Source organism: Crocuta crocuta, unplaced genomic scaffold, assembly GCF_008692635.1.
Source record: "Crocuta crocuta isolate KB4526 unplaced genomic scaffold, BGI_CrCroc_1.0 scaffold619, whole genome shotgun sequence".
In the NCBI taxonomy this organism is placed as follows: domain Eukaryota; kingdom Metazoa; phylum Chordata; class Mammalia; order Carnivora; family Hyaenidae; genus Crocuta; species Crocuta crocuta.
The window spans coordinates 758,388-764,506 of NW_027533395.1; the positions used below are offsets into that span (position 1 = coordinate 758,388).

General features: G+C 45.7%; 1 long non-coding RNA gene across 1 annotated transcript; it reads right to left on the reverse strand.

Annotated features, from left to right (window-relative positions):
* Window positions 1–3,762: 3,762 nt before the first annotated feature.
* On the reverse strand, window positions 3,763–5,592 carry LOC144218540 (uncharacterized). Its single transcript, XR_013331184.1, has 3 exons — window positions 5,408–5,592; window positions 4,873–4,947; window positions 3,763–4,226 (listed from the first exon to the last, which is right to left on the reverse strand). It is a non-coding gene; the product is annotated as an uncharacterized LOC144218540 (long non-coding RNA).
* Window positions 5,593–6,119: the final 527 nt, after the last annotated feature.

Sequence of the window (6,119 nt, forward strand, 5' to 3'; positions counted from 1 at the left end):
GGGTCCTTTTTTTTTTTTTTTTTTTTTTTGTGTGTGTGTCTCTGTTATTTCCTTCACCAAAGTATTTTTCAAGTTCTTTGTGAATAAAACATCTGGGACCATTTCCAGGGATATAATATGTGGGTGGTCAAGTTGCACAGGATAAATCTTCTTTAATGTTCCTATCTTCATAAATCTTCAGATTTCATTCTCTCTCTTTTTTAAAAATGTTTTATTTATTTATTGGGGGTGGGGGAAGCTGGAAAGGAGCACACAGAGAGAAGGAAACAGAGACTCCAAAGTAGGCTGCAGGCTTTGAGGAATCAGTGCAGAGTCTCCAGCTGATGAACCGTGAGATCATGACCTGAGCCGAAGCCAGACACCTGACTGACTGAACCACCCAGGTGCCTCCAGATTCCTTTCTTTTTAAAAGTTTATTTATTCATTTTGAGAGAGCGTGCGGGGGAGGGACAGAGGTGGGGGAGAGAGAGAATCCCAAGCAGGCTCCACACTGGTAGCACAGAGCCTGATGTGGGGCTCCAACTCATGAACTGTAAGATCATAACCTGAGCTGAAATCAAGAGTCAGACACTTAACAAACTGAGCCACCCAGGCGCCCCTCTTGAGGTTCCTTGGAGGTTATACTACTTGTGACATTGTAGCCTTAGATCAATCTGAATTTAAAGATGTATGTGTACTTATCAAAGATCCTGAAGTTGGTGTTCTAGTTTGGGCAGCTGGGAATCAACTATGTGTTCCTTCAAACAGAACCACTCCCCCAAATTAGCATGCTGAGATTTGATGTATCTAAAGAAAATGTTGGGTGGGAAGGGTAGAACATGAGGACAAATGGTGCCCTCTTGCAAGGTGACTCCAGAAGAAGTAACTTCATGAGTCAGGGGAAGGTCACTGCTAGACAGCAGGAGGAGCTGCTTCAGCTGGTAAGGGGCGCTTAGTGCTAGTTGGAGGATTCCTCTAAACGTCTCTTCTATAGCCCCATTCCGGTTCCTGGGATTCTCTCTTTTCATAATTGAATGTCCTATTTTTATAAGACTACACTTTATCTAACATTATAGTTTAAGAACCATTAGGATCAAATTCTGAGATTGGCTTCCATTTACGTCAGCCCTATTGCTACAAGAAATAAGGTATATTTTCCAGCAACAATAGAAAGTCCATGGGTTGAAGTCAATACTTTAAGCTGATAATTTAGGGCTTGGACTTGTTATCCAATTTGTATAAGCTGTTCTGTGGTTTTAGAAACAGGTACTCTGTTCCCTGTGGTCTCCTAACGCCTGTCCTCAGTGAACACTTCATTCTAGGTGACCACAAGCAATAATTTAATTAGAGGGTTTGTGCTGTGTGGCATAGGCTACTGAATTCCCATTCCTGAATCCCAGTAGATCTATAGCCCTAACTAGGCCAAGTAACTGATCCCTGTTTCCCCCATTCCCCTTATAACCTCTCACCTGTCATCATTTGTCTGGTACCAATATCTGGTTAGTGCTCTTGGCAGCAAGCTTAAAAATTAAGTTTGGCTACCTTACAGATAAAAGAATAAAGAGAGTTTTTTGGAAAGATTTGGGTAGCTCATAGAATCCACATAAATGCCAAAGCGCCAGTGTGCAAGAACCAGGAAGGCAGGAAATACAGCCAAGGTCAAACTACCAGAACACTGGCTGGGAGTCCCCACTGAGTACTGGTGTCTCTGCCACTAAGCACTCAGCGCTGCTGGTGTTGTGTTCCCACTCCCCAGTGTCCCCACTTTGAATAACTTTCCACCTGTCCTTACATCTTGGAGTCATCCTGGGTAGGAGCATTAATTGGCTTAACTTGGGTTATGTGCCCACAGGCTGGCAGATAGTGGGGTGGAGAGAGAAAGCTCTGGTCCCTTTGCTTCTGTAGTGGCAGATGAAATTGTGCCTTCCTCCAAGTCACACACAAAGGGGGGGTTTCTCCCAAACTGGAGTGTGTCCGGATGTGGAATGGCCAAGCACACATACACACACAGCTGTTCACTGTAGTTGGGAACTTCCTGGCTCTCCTCTGTACAGCCAAGAACCCCTCTCCAACTTCAGCCTGTCCTTGCATTTAATCTGTGCTACTGACAAACCCCAGGCTCGGAGCCACATCACCATCTCCTGCTTTCTCTTTCACCAGGCCACAGAGCACAGTTGGAGGACCAGCTCTTGTTGAGTCTCCCCAAGGCTTAGAAATCCTTTTATGTTAGGGGTTCCTGGGTAGCTCTGAGCTCTAAGAGTCAGTAAGCATCTGACTCTTGATTTCAGCTCAGGTCAGGATCTCATGGTCATGATCTCACAGCCCTGTGGAGTCCAGTGTCATCTTGAGCTTAAGATTCTCTCTCCCTTTCCCTCTGCCCCTCCCTACTCTCACTGTCTCACAAGTGTTCTCTCTCAAGAAAGAGAGAGAGAGAGAGAGAGAGAGAGAAAGAAAGAAAAATAAATCCTTTTATGTTCATAAGATATCATACTATTCACCTCTGAAAAATAAAATTCTTTTCATTTGTGGCTCAAACTAACAATAATTCTTTAATTGGATAAAATATCCATCCCACATTTAAACTGTTCCCCAGATCTTGTGAAGGTAATCTTTCTGTAAGGAAAATATGGTTATATCACTTCCCGCACTAAATTATTTTAACATATCAATATTGTCACATAATGTAAATGCGAACAGTACAAAGTGGTTGGGGTAAGACAGAAGAGTGCCCCTCTTCCTCCACTCTTTCTCTTCTCTCCTTTCCATCCAGTCCATCTCCCCACAAGTATCAAGGGTTGATTTCATGTGTTTTCTTCCAGTAAGTTTCCAGACATTCACATGCAAGCAGGTGCATATATAGATGCATCCCTAACACAGAATACAAAGGGATCACACCCTACACACTCTCCTGTGACTTGCTTTGTTCCTTTGAAAACCTATCTTGGACATCTTTCCATGTCAGTAAAAATAAAAGTCCTTCAGCGGTTCCTGTCTCCCTCTCTCACTGAAGTGCCATCTCTACCAAGTAGCATGTGGTTCCCTGAGTGCACCACACTCCCTCATACCTTAGTAGCCATGTGCATGTCATTTCCTCTGTCTGGAATGTCTTCTTTCTGGGGATCCAATAAGTTCTTACCCTCTCCAAAGCCTCCCCTGCCCTTGGGAAAGAATTGGGCTTTCTTCCCAGTTCCCAAAATGCCCTTGGTATTCTTCTCTCATCACACTCACCATGTGAGATTTCTTTGTCTTCTTTTCCCGTGATACTATAAGCTCAGAGGCTACCTTCAGAGTCATAACCAACTCTTAGTCTCAGGGCTGAGTCAGAAGTGGTGCTTAAGAAATAGTAATTACTGAGCTCCTTCTTCCATCCACAGAGATCAAGAACATCTTATGGTAATAGAAATACCCTATTTCTATTACAGAGACACTGCCCTCCCCACATGTTTCAGTCAGTTGGATACTAGGGGGACAGGCCTGGAGAGGACGAAGGTTGAGATTCTGCAAAACTGGTTGGCATTGAAGGGGATTCTCTGAGTGACCATAAGCCAAGACTCCTCTGTTTGGGGGCTCTTTTGAGGCCCTCCTAACTGGGACCTATTGTGTGAAGGCAAAAATTTTGGTAAGAGTAGTTGGGGACATATGTAACAATGGCCTCAAGCCCACGAGCCTGACCTTGGCATTTCAGGGGCAGGCAGAGTGAGAATTCCTGAACAATGCTTCTATCAAGACAACAAAGCCACGTTTGACTAAAACAAATAAGACATTTTTATAGTGGGTGGGATAGGGAGGGTCCTTCTTCCCTGAGATAATTAGGCTGAGGCTAAGATGAAAAGGGATCATAGGTATGGGCTAGCTGGGTTGAGTCCATTGAATTTCTGGGAGGGACAATGGAGTTCCATCCAAGCCACCTGCATGGAAGGTGTGGTAGACACTATGAGTTTGCCCATCATACATTCATCCAACCATCTTCTAGTGTGCTTTCCTCTCACATGGTTGCAATCAAGGTATCATCTGGGGCTGCAATCTCACTGGAAGAAGTGACTGGGGAGGGCTCTACTTCCAAGTTCATTTACATGGTTGCTTGCAGAAGTCAGTTCCTTATGGGCTATGGGACTGAGGACTGAAGACTTTAGTTTCTCAATGCCTGTTGGCTGGTAGCTTCCCTTAGTTCCTTGCCATGTGAGTCTCTCCATAGGGCAGCAAACAACATGGCAGCTGACTTCATCAGAACAAGTAAGGAAGAGAGCCTGAGAGAGCAAGCAAGATGGAATCCACAGTCTTTTAATAACCTAACCTCAGAAATGACATTCCCTCACTTTTGGCACATTCTATTCTTTAGAAGCAAATCTGTGGGTACAGCCCACACCCAAGGGAAGGTCATTCTGCAAGGGGAGAGAGATTACATAGCAAGCAGGGATCAGTGGGGACCATCACAGAGACTGCCTACTGCTTGTAAAGGCCCCCAGTACCAGGACGAACATCTTTATCCTCTCACCTGTGTCCCCACTTTCTCCCCCTATGACCATGGCCATATAAGGCAAGCATCCCCATAGTCCTGGATGCCTCTCCCAAGTGAGGATCCAGGACAGCCTCAGAAGGACTTTGGTCTCAGAAGACATGGACCCAGAACTTGGGTGTCCCAGATGATAGAGCAGGTAGATATATTTGGCATGGCCAATGTCACTGGTTAGCAGACAGACTGGGTGTAGAGTATAACTAGGGACCAGACTGGGGCCTAGAGGCACTGGCTCTCCTGGGGCTGGTCAGATGCACAAGGCTACAACCAGGCTGTAAGTCCAGCTTAGAGTCTTTCCCAAATAGGGAGGGGTTGCTTGGATAGGTCTTCTTAAGGGCCAGCCCTGCCCAACTTGGCTATATTTGGGCCCCACTTACCTGGGTGGTGGTTTGGGCATCACTATCTTAGTTGCAAAGAAAAGGGTGTCCAGGGACCAGCAGAGGTCTGTGAACCTCAAGAATGAAGAAAGTATATAGTCTTTGTAATTTCCCCCTAAGCATGACCTCAGTCCATTTTGGTGGACCTATTTTTTTCCCACCTCTGATCCTTCCTTTTTGTTTTTGTTCCCCAACTCCCATTTCTCCAACTCCATCTTTTCTCTCAATTTTACACCCTAAAGCCTAGGGCACAGGACACCCCTAAAATTGAGCCTCTACTCTCTACTAGGGCATGGCAAAATTTGGGAGGACTCTTCTCCCCTGCCTTTACCACCCAAGGCAAAGGAGGGGTTTGGAGAGTACTCAAGTGAGCGCCGGAAGACCCAAGACACTAGCAATCCTGGGTCTTCCTACACTACTTCCACAGAAATCCACAAGAGGGCGCTCTCCATTCTGCACCTATAGTCTCCAACCAACTTCCCTGAACACTACCCAAACGGAGACTGGACAAATGGGACAGAAAACTGTCACATACAGGAAGACTTAGAAGGGCACGGTTGGAGTATGAAGAAAAGTGTGGTCCACATGAGTCCCAGCATCCTTCCAGGAGCTTGAAGAAGGTCAGTCCTCAGACCAGTTGTCAGCCTCAGGTTTCAAAAGGCAGAATGGCCAGTACTTCTTCCAAGCTCCACTCCCCGTCTCTGCCAATGTGCAACACTCCTCCGGGAGGGGACCAGGTACTACTCATCTTGGTGTCCTCAGGGCCTAGAGGAATGAATGATGCAACAAACACATGAGCAAACAATCAAAGCCTCTTAAGGCACGTTTGAGATGGCATGTGTACAGACATATTCACTGGAGCATTATTTGGGAGCTCACAGAATGGAAACAAATTCACTGCCCATCAGTAGAGGACTGAGTGTGAGTGTAATAGTGTGCATCCATGAGAAGAATGAGACCACTCTAAATACATGGGCGTGGAGCAAACTCAAGGGATAGTGTCAGGTGTGGAGAACAAGATGTAGAACACAGCACAGGCCAGGCTGCCCTCCAAGTGTGCTCTGTGGGGAGAGAATAGTATGTTTGAATATGCATAGGAAAGCTCAGGAAAGATGTCCAAGGAGATTAGCTCTGGCTCTCTGGGGAGAGCAACGGAATACCTGACCTAGAGGGTGGAAGGAAGGCTGACTTGTCACTGTTTGCAGCTGTTTGGATTTTGTACAGTGTGAGTAAAGTATTTATTCAAA